Consider the following 13985-nt stretch of genomic DNA (forward strand, 5'->3'; position numbering starts at 1 on the left):
TGGGTGGGAACAAAGATAGAAAATAAAACAGCCCAGAAAAGCTGAGCAGTCTTGCCAGCCCATCTCAAGATTCAGCTGAGCTCTCAGACCATCACACAGAACCATTTGCCTTTATTAGAACTCTGTACTCTGAAAGGTTGGGGTAGGCTCCCCAGCCACTGCTTTGGCTGGGCAGAGGTCCAGGTAGATCACAGTCTGGGAGGGCTGGGGGCAGCAGCAAGAGAACCCCTCTCTGCAGTATCATGAGCTTCCTGGATCCCTTCCAGCAGCCTTGCCCTGGAACTGCGGTCTGGAGCCTGCAAAGTGTTCTGCGGCAGGCTCTGCAGGGGACCCCCAGGCAAGTTGCTGAGATGCTGTCAGCTCCAGGCAGGAGCCGCAGCTCCGTAGTCCATTGCTCAGCGCTTTGTGGTGCTGCTTCTGAGTAACAGATGGCAAACAGTTACACAACACCACCGCCAAGCTTTAGAGATGGTTGCAGCAGCACACACCGCCTGCTGCTGAGGATGTAAGGTGCTTCGTGCTGTCTGGCATCTGGGGAAACTGAGGCCCTAGTTTCCCCATGGCAGCTCCATCCGGGGCCTGTGATGCCTGGGAGTGCGGTTATCAACTTTCAAGGTGCTTGCTTCTTGATTACTACTTTGTCCTCCATTCAAGTGGAGGAGATTCCCTGGGCCTATGAAAGCTGTCAAGGGAATCCAGTTTTGCCAAGTGTCATTACCTGATCCAGCCAAAAGCCATATTAGTTTGGGTTATCAAGCCAGTCACTGTCATTAGGTTTGAAATTGATTTCGGATGGGACTTCAAACATCTGGAAGCCAGGTTGAGTCTCCATGCAGGGCCCAGCCCTTTAAGTCTCTCCCAGCCTCCAGCCTATCCAGGCATTCCCCCAAATATTTAAAACTTTAATAACCAGCTTAAGTAATGCAGAACACAGTTGATCCCAGTGGGGGATTAGCTATCATTGGTGATTAATCCAAGTGACTTTTTTCTCATCACAGTCTATATGGGGAAGAAAAGTTCCTAGCAAAAGATTTAACATGACAGGGAAATAAGAAAAATAAGTACATTCTGAATTAGGACTGTCCTATTGCCCTTTAATGGTTCACCCTCAGGTCTTGATAGTCTGGAGCAAATTCCTCATTTCCCAGGGTCTGTTTCCCATTCCTAAGGTCTTGCCCTCTCAAAGGCCTTCCAGCTCACACCTATGGGGTGGTAACCTTCCTTATCCCTGAATTGAAGCTTTTTTTTTTTTTTTTTTGCCACTCCTGTCAATTGGCAAGTTCTCTCCTAGCAGCCGAAGACATTAGAGACTGAATTGGGTATTGGAGCAGATGTGAGTCATCCGCGTTCGTATAAAAACTATGGAATAAAACCCATTATGGCCCGGGAACGCTATGTGAAGCAGCATATGGAGCCAATGTAAGCTGGGAAGAGGAGGAAGCCACGAAGTCCAGGGCATATGCTCCCCAGCGCCTTTGGCTGTGGGTTTTCACACTTTGCTTCTGGTTGCCTTTCGCTGTCTTCCTGTCACTCTCACTCAGCTCACTGCAGAGACTGCAGCCTTTTGTTCCTTTTGGATCCAATTCCCCGAATCCCTCCTCTCTGCCCACTGCATGACTTCAGTGAGAGTGTGTGTGTGCACGTGTGTCTTCCATCTGCATGCTTATTAGACCTGCCACTACCAGCGAGATGCCCTCTGTGCCCAGCCTAATGAGACTGCACCTACAGAGGCCCAGCAGCTTCCTGGTGAGAACTTTACCCCTTCCGGGCCGCAGGGAAATGTAACCAAGAGCAGGGCAGATTGGAGCACAGCAATGAGCTGACACACAGGCACGCCGGCCCAGCACTGACAGAGGTCTCCAGCAGCAAAAGGTACAGCAGCAAGAATTCAGAGGTGTCTGCCTTCATCCCACAGTCGTACAAACACGAGTCTTTGGGCCTGTTTTTGCATCCTGCTTTGTTCAAGTTCTCTACCTGTAAATAATACATCAGCTCTCTTTTCCTCTGTGTTCCTCTTCTTTTTCTTTGCCACTGTAGATTCTGTCAAACTGTATGTCCCGTGTCTCCTGCAACTCCTTTTTATAGAGTGAGTGATAGGATAGTTCAGTGGTAAATGGGAATGAGCTGTCACCAACCCTCTTCCTTCCTCTCTCTGCCACATTGGTGCATCTTTGTCAAAAGAATAAAGCCAACCAGCTTTTCCTCTTATCTTCGCTGAGTAGATGGGTGGCTTTATCTGAGGGATCTGAACCTCACCTTTCTGGATCTTTCTCTATCCATTAAACACCTCCTTTCACCACCCTACTCCCCTCAACCCCTCCTTCCCTTTCTTTTCCCTTCTGTTCCACTGTATAATTTGCCTCCTGGAAAGGGATTTATATCTTTGCATTTCAAAAGCCTGCTCCTTTCTTTCATTATTTGAAATGCCCCCAAACTTTCTTTGTTCCTCACCCAAATGCCAAGTATAAAACTCACTATTGCTGCAATGATATGCCTTTGCTGGTTGTGAAAGTGGTGTGATCTTCAGAGCTGGTGTCCTGCAGGGACCTGAGCCAGGGACCACCCCTCCCCCCATGGAAAATGTAAAGTTCTAGCAGCATGAACGGATGACCCAATTAGCTTAAAGAAAAGTAGAGGGAAATTCTTTAACCTGAATTACCTAGCAGGGTCTCTGAAAGAGGGGAACAGGAGCAGGAAAAGAAATGGAGAGATCCAAACAGAGATTTCATCCATTCCCCAGGACCCAAATTTCAGAGAGCCACATCTAATGGTCACGTGCATCATCTCTGAGAGTCAAAGACAGTCTTGTTGTTGTTTAGTTGCTAAGTTGTGTCCGACTCTTTGCGACCCCATGGACTGCAGCACATCAGGCTTCCCTGTCCTTCACTATCTCCCTGAGTTTGCTCAAACTCATGTCCATTGAGTCAGTGATGCCATCTTAAGTTTAGAGCATCAGAGAAAGGTAGAAGTGGACAGGAGAGTTCAATTCCTGGAAGAAATGGAAACAGGATGAGTCCTCTCCAATCTGGCAGGAATTTCAACAATGAGAGGAGCCACGCAGGCCCCAGGGGTGGAAATGGGATGAACCTGGCTCCCAAGACAACCTGCTGCGGCCAATGGCAGCTTTTGTAATCAAGTCATTAGGGGGTGTTGCACATTGAGCAGGGTGACCACATGCCCCAGTTTGTTTAGGGAAGTATTTTCCTGGCATAATTATTAATAGTGCCCCCTTTCACTTTTAATAAATTCCTATTTTAGGCAATAAGTTAGATGGCCACTCTAATGGACAGGGGGATTCCACTGATGTTGCTAAAAGAGGATTGATCACTTTAGCTGACAAAAGGGTCTTTTCTGTTCAAATTCTTTTGTGTATGTGCTGAGTTTGGGGTAGCCTCAGTGTTCCTGAGGGGCACTATTCTGAGTGAATGATATTCACATTTGTTCAAAGGAGAGAGACAATGTGGACATACTGAGCTGGCTTTAAATGGGAAAACATTGTGCTACCCATATCAGTCAGTGGATGTCTGATCCTATCCACCCAACTGAAGGCACTTTATCCACCTAGAAACTCACACATCTCAGGAAGCATCCTGGCACGGATGTCTCTTCAAAGGACAGGAGGTTCCTGACATTGGACTCTAATTATTCCTCAAACTCTCTCTTCCTCTACCCACATGCCTCTATGGGCCATGAATGAGTGAAGTGGGATGAGGTCAAGGACAGCATAAACACAATGAAAACAATGGGACTGACATTCAGCTTGTTGGAGACATAGTGGGAAGTGATGGGGTCCATTTAGGACTCACAAGAAAGTAATCCTAATTGATCATTGAGCGTGAAGATGAAGCAGTACCAAAATTTTCCAACATCTCAACAGAAACACAAGTCCAACTTCAGGATATATCTTGGATTTTAACTGTTGTAAACTAATTCAATTCCCACCCTTCCTCCAAAATAAATATTAGGTAGGCTAAACTAAACAGATCTGCAGACTGGATCCAGACTGCTGCTTGCCAGTTTACAATCCGTACTCAGGCAGAAATGTTTCAATAAGCACTGAGATTTCCTGTGTACCATCAGTCCACTAACTTAGAACAGACACACCCAGTGAAGACAAAGGAGAAATAGTGGATCAAACTATGTTAGAACCAGAAGGGATCTTGGAGACCATCTACTTCAATGCTTCTTATTTTGTAATTGAGGAAAGTGGAGCTTAGAGAAGCTACCTGATCTATCTCCAGCAAGACAAGTTCTTCAGTAGAGCCTGCATTATAAAGCCTCTACCCCAAACCCCTAATTCTCCCAAGTGACACCCCTCATTAGGTTCAACAGACCAAGTGAAACAGGGAGCTGAGATGTTTTGGGGACTAATAAACCCAGAAGTTTCAGGTAATCAGCCAAGCAATCAACAAAGATATTGTGGGCCCAGATTCTGGGCAATTTGCTGTAAGGAATACCAATAAATACCAGCCTGTTCTCATCTTCTCAAGAAAGTGTAAGCTGATGATTAGGATGCAGGCTTGAGTGCTGAAAGATCTAGTCCATCCTCTCAGTTTCCACTCAGTTTCCACTGAGTTCCCACTGAGTAATGATAGGAACTCCAGGTAGAGGTGCTTCAGTCTGCCTGAGAATGAGCTAACATTGCAACAGGAAAATCGTTTTTGTAGCCATACTCTGCACCTGTCTTCAGATACCCTTGCTAAGTGCTGTACAAATATTAATTAAACATAGATTATTTGAAAAGTGCTTTTAACATCTGAACTCAACAGGGCTGCCTCAGAGGATGATATTAAAACTAACTCCCTGTTGGCAGGATGCTGTTTATAAAAAAAAATAAAAACTCTTTCCTTTTTGCAGTTTTCCCCAACACAGACAATTTATTTTGCCCATCCTCTGGCTAGTTCACCTTTTGTGTCATCATTTTCATGAGACGAGTGAAAATAATATTTCCCTTGTGCTCCTTAGAGCCAAATCCCTTTTTTTTTGTTGTTCTGGCTTGATCCAAAGAAGGTGGGTTTGAGCAGTAATAGATGACTGATGTAAAATCCAAGCACAAATCCTCAGGGAGAAATAATGCATCTCTTGGGGAAAAAAAATAGCTTATACTTATGAGGTAGGAGAATTTCAATTTATAATGGCTTTCTATTTCCTTCAATTGCCAGGATAACTGCATAACAGAAAGGTTAGGCTTTCCATATATAAGGCAGATCCGCCTCTTGGATCTGGAAGGTAGATTCAAAAGTGATGAGCGATAAGCATCCCTCTGCCTCCCCCTGGACCACTGTCCCGGGGATTTTGATGCAATGCAGATCAAAGGGTTAAAATCCATTACCCAGAGAGATGGCAAAGTTCCTTTCAGCGACTTCTTCCCACATCACTGCTCTCAGGCCTGAATTCCAAATTGATTTCCGTAATAACTATTAAAGATCTTTTTAATTAAACCAGGCATCCTCTTCCTTGGCAAACTTTTCTCGATGACATCTCTGGTTAATTAAAGGTTTAAGCTGCAAAGACGTATTACATAAGAACACAGGAAGCTGCTTTGTGGCATGCCTGTGAAAGACCTTGCTGGTTCCTGCTGCAGAAACCAGGGCTGTGGGGAGGTTCCTGGCTTCTTTGAGGGTGGTGTAAGGCGTCCAGGAAGTGTTCATAAGAAAGGTAGCTGGGTGAAGGGGGAGTGTTCTTTCTTTTTTTGGTTTTCCAAGGTTCAATTTCTCCTTCTAGGCTTGCCATGTAAGTGTCCATCAAATGTTTTTCATTAAAAGCATGGTTCATTTGGATCATAGTTCACTGATTCTAACAAGAGATTTTTTTACCTTTTCATCCAAAATTCTTGAGGTAGGAATATACTTGGTAATCAGAGAACCACAAATAAAGCCTCTTTTCTCCCACCAACAAAATGCAGCCACCTCTATGATAGACTGCATCAGGTCCTCATAAGAAGGGGAATAAATTGTGCATGTGTTTACAATAGTACATTGCTCTGATCCATTCCCCTTCTTTGCCCTGTTTCTTTTTTATTTTTCACTTTTTCCCACCAGGACCCCTATTTAAAAAATGATAGAATAGAGTGAGATGTGCAGGATATCATTAAGGAACACAACTTTGCTTCCTGCAAAATTAAATAGCCCTTCAGTTTGGAATCAAACCCATGAACTTGGCTTTAAGATCATTGTAGTCTAAAATATGGCTCTCAAATATAGATGTATCAGAATTACCTCTGATGGCTGTTAAATCAGATGCCTGTGTCTCATCCTAAGCCTGCTGAAATTCTCTGGATAGTGTTCCTCGGCACCTTGGTTTGGGAACCACTGTTCTAATCAGTACCTGCAAGTTGAGTCAGTGTCACCTCTAGGTCTGCCTGGAAATGTTAAAGATGGCTTGTCATTCCAATGCTTTGGTCTTATAGATGACTCAGACAGGAGAAACAAAGCCATGGGAAATAGAACCTCACCAGTATTGCTGAGGAAAAGTGATCCCAATTCTGACAAGACACCAAGCAGGGAATTAAAAAGTTTTTTCCACTCACACATTGTCATTGGTCAGTGGCTCACAGCTCCACATCAGTGGGCTCAAACCATTAGAGAAAATCAGGATCACCTGGAAAACTTGTTTTACTAGTCATTTTATTAAAAATACTCTCAAACATATAGGAAGTTAGACTAAGAATCTACTCAACAGCCAGGCACAGAACACATGTACCACCAAGACTCAAATATTAAGATTTGACCATATGTGTGTATACACACACACGCCTGCATCTATAATTGCTGAACCATTAAAAAGTAAATTACAGACATGATATGTAACACCTAAATAATAACTCAGAAACACTTTGTCACACAGTCCTCCAAATTAATGACATCCTGGCCATAACCACAACATTGTGATCACACCTAACTGAATTAAAATTGTGGCACTGGAGAAGACTCTTGAGAGTCCCTTGGATGTCAAGGACATCAAACTAGTCAGTCCTAAAGGAAATCAACCCTGAATATTCATTGGAAGGACTGATGCTGAAGCTCCAATACTTTGGCCACCTGATGTGAAGGGCAAACTCTTTGGAAAAGATCCTGATGCTGGAAAAGATTGAGGGCAGGAGGAGCAGGGGGCGACAGAGGATGAGATGGTTGGATGGTATCACCAACTCAATGGACATGAGTTTGAGCAAACTCTGGGAGATAGTGCAAGACAGGGAAGCCTGGTGTGCTGCAGTCCATGGGTTCACAAAGAGTCGGACATGACTTAGGGACTGAACAACAACAACTGAATTAAAAATAATTTCCTAAGGTCATACAACACTCAGTTCATAACCATGTTCCTAGGAAACTTAAAAACACAAAGTAAAACTGAAAAGCAAACCTTTCTGATCAGATTCCCAAAAAAGTTTATTCAGGTAGGTGATGATTTTGGATTGAATGATGAAGAGGCTTGTCTTGCCAATAACCGAAATGCAATTTACTTTTTGTACTTGAAAATTGCTTGGTGATTTGCAAGGCACCTACTCATTATTTCATGATGTTCTTAGCAGTGGTTCTTATCTAAGGTAGATAGGAGTGACGAGGCAACTGGGACCAAGAATTGTCATGACGTGCCCAGGTCCTGCAGGTGGATCTCAGTGACAGCTTGGACTCTGACTCTGGGGCAGTAGACACAGCACTGACCTGAGAGCCTGGAATTGGGAATCCTGGTTCTCCTACTGCTTCTAACCCTGCCTATGGAACTTGGAGTGTTAGGCCAAACTTCCCCGGCCTTCAGTGTCTTCACCTGTAAAGTGAGGCACTAAGTTAATGGTCTCTAAGATTCTTTCCACTTCAACCTCTCTTTGATTCAGTGCCCTTCTGGCCCCTCCTCCTAAACCTTTGGCTTATCTCCATTTGGTTCTGCAGCAAATGTGAAAAGGGGTAAATTGAGTCACAGGGAAATACTCATTAATAAAACGTTGATGAGAAGAGATGTACTTGACGAAAGTCTTCCTGCTTGCCACGGCCAAGTAGGTCCAGATCCTTTAAACTAAAGGAGGGTATGAACCAATACCACAAAACTCCTTCAGTAAGTCAGACGGGACAGAGGATGTGTGAGGAAGATTCTTCTTTTTCTGTCTGAGCCGGGAAGGCAGCCCCCTGGAGAGAAGCCATCAGGCCGAGATGCTGAGCAGTGGCCTCTGATGCCAACTGCCTTAAAGCACCATGTGTTAAAGAAGAGAGTGAATCTCTATACAGGAGCAGGGGCCCACACATCTTCTTCCTCACTCCTTGAAAAGAAAACTGCAAAAACCTAAGAGAATATTCCTGGCAGAGTCCACAGCTTCTAAACAGAAAGGGTAGGTTCAGCTAGAGACCCCCCATTTCATTAACAAGTGACCCCAGCTTCCCCACCCTTCCCTGTATAACAAGGGCTCCATGCTGCTTTAACCCCCTTCCTGGTCCTCCCACATCCCCTGGAACCGGTCCATGGCAGACCTGTGGTCTGACAGGTGAGGACCAGAGCTATTTAAAATTCTTCACTTGAAGGAGATGTTAATTTTATATGTATCATGTGAATTTTTTACAACCAGAACATATTCATGCATTGCTTATGTAATTAAAAATAAATAATTAAAATCTTTGACGGCTGATGGGTTTTTCTCTTTGGCCTCTCAAAGACAAAGCAATCCCCAGGGTGCAGCAAATAGCTCTGAGGTTTTCACGGGTGGTGTGTATGTGCGTGTGTGTGTGAGAGAGAGAGAGATGAAAGGGGAGAAGGTGGTATAGGCTCACATTTACAGGAACCGAATAGAAATGATCCAGTAATGCTCACACAACAAGTATAAACATATTTAAGCACTTGCATACAGACCATGGGTACATTAAGCAGCAAGATGAAAACTAAGGCTACATCACTACGGTGGAAGCTGGACCAGAGATGGGAGGTGGGAGAGAAAGGTGTAAAGAACCAACTCCTCTAATTCGGTCTGTTTTTCCCCCAACCTCTCTCAGACTATCCTCTCCTTTTTGCCCTCAATGCTCCCAGACCTGTCCAGTTGGGAGGCATGTCCTCATAATGTCACTCACAAAACATCTCCCACCAAGGCTCTGAGCATGCTCCTTCTGCAGGAGTCCTTTTTCCTCATTAGGAAATTAATCACCACCAGCAGCCTGTCCTGGCCACCTCAACCTCTGAAGATGCCCCCTCCACCGTGGGAGTCTGATCTGGACCCATCCCGCTCGAGCATTCTGGCCACTAGCCCCAGATGTTGAATTGCCATCGGTTTGCGATGACTCCTATACTTAAGCTTTACAGTTTGTGTGTATATGTTAATAGTTGGTATAAATACAGCAACTTTTTGTTTTTTAAAGAAAGCAGTCTGTCCCTGTCCTTTATGGAAGGAGCTCACCAGCGGTCAGGGTGACTGCCCTCAGATGACAGCATCCTGCCATCTCACAGAGGGGAGGTAATATCGAGAGCTTCTCTCCTGAAGGAGTCACACAGGCTACAGTGAGCCCTCCTGATGGAAAGTCAAACGGGAAATGACCTCCATGCTCAGCTGCTCGATGTCCTGCTTGTCACTTAGCCTGTCCTCAGAGGGTCTCTGGTGATCTGATTTTAATGACACACCGCATCTCCTGAAATCACCTGAGGTGGACAGCATCCCTCAAAAACCTGGGACTGGAAAGGACAAGTTCTAAACCTCAAGGCTGAATAAAAGGCCTTCAGAACAACAAATGCAAAGAGGGGGCAGGCAGGCCAGCCTACACCTGGCATGACATGATGTCAAGCCAGTCTGACTTAGCAGCTAAGCACACAGGGACCAGAGTCAGAGCCCTGGGTTCTAATCCCACCTCTGCCATTGGCTGCAGACTTTTGTCAAGCTGCTGAATCCTTCTGGCCCCCACTATCCCCAGGTCAGAGTTGGCCAGACAGACCTCTGCTTGTAGTCTAGGATTTGCTGCTTCTTAATTGTGTGATGTGGGCGTGTTATGGAGCCTTTCTGAGCACCCGTGTCATCATCTGAAAAAAATGGCATTACAAATAGCTCCTTGCAGGGTTGTTGTCAGGATTTAGAGACAACAGATCCAAAGCACCTGGTGCAGAAGGCAATCAATACACTAGTCATCCATCATCACCACTCACCACCATGTGATGACGGCTCGACAAGCTATCACCCTGAGGGCAAGGACCGTGTCTTCTGACCTTGGCACCCCTCCCCCACCACTTAGCGACATGATGAAAATACTCAATACTCCATTTGTTTGATGAATTTTTAAAACCAGCATCTCCTTCCATTGTATTGACAGAAAGAAGGACTCTGGAAAGAGATGCCAATTCCCCAGTGGCACCAGACATGCTATATTGGCAGCTCTGGAGGGTACGTGACTCTGTTTGGCTGCCTACATCTGAACCCCATTCTATTTAGGGGGAATTCCCTCCCTGATAAGGAACTGAAACAGCCTCTCTCAAAAGAGTTGAAGAATACCAACACATCCTTTCCTAGCCTCCCTTGCAGCTCTCCTGATCAGACCACTTGGCCAAATTTTTACATGGGAGCTGATGAGACAAAAGAGAAAGAACAAAGGGGTGTGGGAGTCATGACAGCTGAAGTGCTGAATCTCTGGCACAGAAGAGGCCTGGTACTCACAGCAGCAGCAGAAGCTGAGTACCTGCACAAAAATGCCAGTGGTGCAAATCTGGTATCTACTTGTCTGCTCATCAGACCAGAGCAACTGGAGGCAAACCTCTCAAAGCTTAGCCCTGGTTCTCTGTGAGCTTCCCAACTTCCTTTTAGTATTCTGCTTCTATCTGCCAGAGTAATCTTCTGGAGCTTGCAACCCAGAATTTGACTGATCCAGCAACATGCTTAATCTCAGGAGTTGCTTCCCCATCTTTACAATAAGGTTAATTCCTTAGAGATAGGAAAAGATGGCGTATGTTCAGTGCCTGGCATCAGAGAACTCAAGAAATACTGTTTCCCTTAAACACAAGTCCAACAGCAGTCAGAGCCTCAAGCTACAGTGTTTTTTATGTTCCTTTTTGACACTGGGGTATCTGTGGGATCTTGGGGATCCACAGAGTCTAGAGAGATCCCACCTTGTTGGTTGATTCTCTAGCTAGACTGAGATCAAAAGGCCAGGAATGAACTGTACCCCAGGTTTACATGTAGAATCACTCAGAGCCATCCAGAGCGATGGGACCAGACTCCAAGACAGGACCAGCTATTGCCCTCAGTTCAAAGAAATCACAACTAATCTCTCCAAGTTCCCTGGAATCCTCCAGATGAAACAGGTGGATCCCAGCATGAATAAATAGCCTTTTAATGCTTTCAAGATTTTAATTCCTTCCACTTTGCTAAAACTGGGATAAGAAACAGTTGCGTTTATTATCTCTCTTGCTCACAGACTGGTTTCTGTCCCTTTGTTAAGGCTCCTGCACCTCAAGGGAACCGGCACCAGGTGGAGACAGAGAGCCATGTGTTCCGACTAAGGCGCCTTGACAGGAATTCTAGGGTGACTTGTAACTGCTTTAGACTCACCGTGTGGATTTGTAGATGACTTTGAAATCCGATAACTGCCAGAAAATGAAAGCCATGCAAACTGGCTTAAGCAAAAAGGGGTAATTCACTAGATGTACAGCAGGGGATCTCACAGAACCCAAGGACAGTAAGGACAGCCAGATCTCAAAAGAATCCCTCTCTCCTTTTCTGTGGCCAGAGGAAACCTTGTCCCTAATCCTCCCAGCCACCCCCTTCACTCTTTCCTCCTAGGTCGCTACCTTTATTGTTCCCTTGTTTCGCCTTTCCTGTCCTCTTTATCTAAAATAGCAGCTTCTCAATTCCATCTATCTCTCTGGTCCTAGTGACTTTTCTCTTCTTCGTAGTGTTTACTACTGCCAGAGCATATAGTGTACGTTTATTTGTTTTATGTTTCCCTTTAGCCCCACTAGAATGTAGACTCTATGAGGAAGTGGACTGTGTTTTAATTATTGTTGCATTACCTGTGTCCTGAGGAGGGTATAGTGCATAGAAGTAACTCAGTGAATAGCTCTGAATGAGTGAAGAATGAATGGATGGGTGAAGAATGAGTGAATAACTTTCCTCCCCTGCTGCCCGAGTGCTGTTCTCTGTGTCTGGGTGCTCATGCAGACATGGCTGCCTAGCACAGGTGTCCGTGTCCTGCCCTCCCCATTCAGGCTTATGACTAGCAACTAATTCAGTTTTTTAGTGCAATTCTTGAAGATAGAATCTGATTGGCTGTGCCCAACCTATAAATGAGTTCCTTAGGAGTCCACCCTAATTCCAAAGACCTTTGGTTGCATAATGGGGTTCAGAGCACCAAAAGGCAGCCAGGACTATGGGCAGAAATGTCAAAAACCATTATGGGCATGTGCTAAGTCGTGTCCGACTCTTTGTGACCCCATGGACTGTAGCCTGCCAGGCTCCTCTGTCTAAGGATTCCCCAGGCAAGAATACTGGAGTGGGCTACCATGCCGTCCTCCCCGGGGATCTTCCTGACCCAGGGATCAAACCCGCATCTCTTATGTCTCCTGCATTGCAGGCAGGTTCTTTACCACTAGCGCCCCCTGGGAAGCCCATTATGGGCACAGTCTTTGTTTAATTGTGTGTGTGTGTGTGTGTGTGTGTGTGTGTGTGTGTGTGATCACAAAAACCAAAGAGTGATTGCCCCAAATAATCCATGAGGAACTTGAACAGTCACTCCTTGCTTTCTGTGATGACATACATACACACAAAATTAAACAAAATCCACATGGGCGTGTCTTTCTTCATGAATTCCCAACTGTTTCTACAAAAGCCCTTCTAAGTGATCTTCTCGGGAGCCCTGATTGGAAGGCTAACCTTTGCATGAAACCTGGACCCCAATTCAACCCCGAAGCAATTAAGCTTTGCCCTTGACAGACCCTTAGTGCTGTCGTTTCCTTCTGTCCTAAGAAACCCTCAACCGTTTCTCTGCTGAACATCCACTTGATTATGAGCTGAACTCCTTTCGTCTGTAACTCTCTGCAACATCAGTTCTCTCCGTGTCTGGTCCCAGCTGGCCTTAAACTGAGACAAAGCCTCTACTGTGAAACTCTTTGTTTCTCTCTCTCCCACCCCTCACAGAGGACGAAAACATCCCAGCCAGTTTCCTCTTCTCTAGAAGCTAGAATAGGGTGCGATCACTGCAATGTTAATTAACTAACAGACTCTTGGTCTGGTTGCCCTGGCAATGCTCGCCGAAGTGTCAGAACCCTTCCAGAACAGCACGTCCAGCAGGCAATTAACAGTTTTCTTCACACATATAAGCTAAATGCAAGAGCGCCTGGTACAGAGATGGGCACCCGGGGATTCTCCATAAGCACCTGCTGACCAGGTGACAGTGCCTTGGCCAACAAGGACAGTGCAGGGTCTGCTGGCTCGAACATCTGAAGGCATTTAGAGCTGGTGGCTAAGACACCATCCAAGGGGACTAGCAGCCAGTGTGATTTTACAAGAGCATCGGCGTGGTGCTAACACCTTAGAAATAACCTAAAGAACAGGGGAAATTCTGTATAAGCCCTTTGCCAGGCCAGGCTGCCCTTGTACTGGAAGAGGGAAGAGCTAGGTCGATTCCTTCTGTGCCTGTCAATTCCACAACCATCTCCCAAGGCAGCAGAAAAGACTTTCCACACTGAACCTCAGTCTCAGCAGTTCCCCCATAGCAGGCTATGAGCCCAAGTCATGCTGGGTCAGATATCCAGTCAGGAAAGTCTCCCTCACCCAGCTGTGAGTAACAGAGAATGCTGACTTTATACATAAACACAGGAACTGGCTTTCAGCTTAGCTGCAGACAAGCATGATATTTCCAGCCTGCTTCTTCTGAAGCTGTGTTTGGGGCTCTCATCTTTAAGAAAGGTGAGTACACCCAGGTCCATCTCAAATTCAAATGTAAACTGTTTGCTCCATGACATGCCCAATTGCTTCTCACATTTCTTTTTGAAGATAAAGAATGAATGAAACCCACTCAACTAGCCTA

The sequence above is a fragment of the Bos grunniens genome, chromosome 11 (assembly GCF_055505025.1).
Source record: "Bos grunniens cultivar Pamir isolate PY7600 chromosome 11, Bosgru_T2T1.0, whole genome shotgun sequence".
Taxonomy (NCBI): domain Eukaryota; kingdom Metazoa; phylum Chordata; class Mammalia; order Artiodactyla; family Bovidae; genus Bos; species Bos grunniens.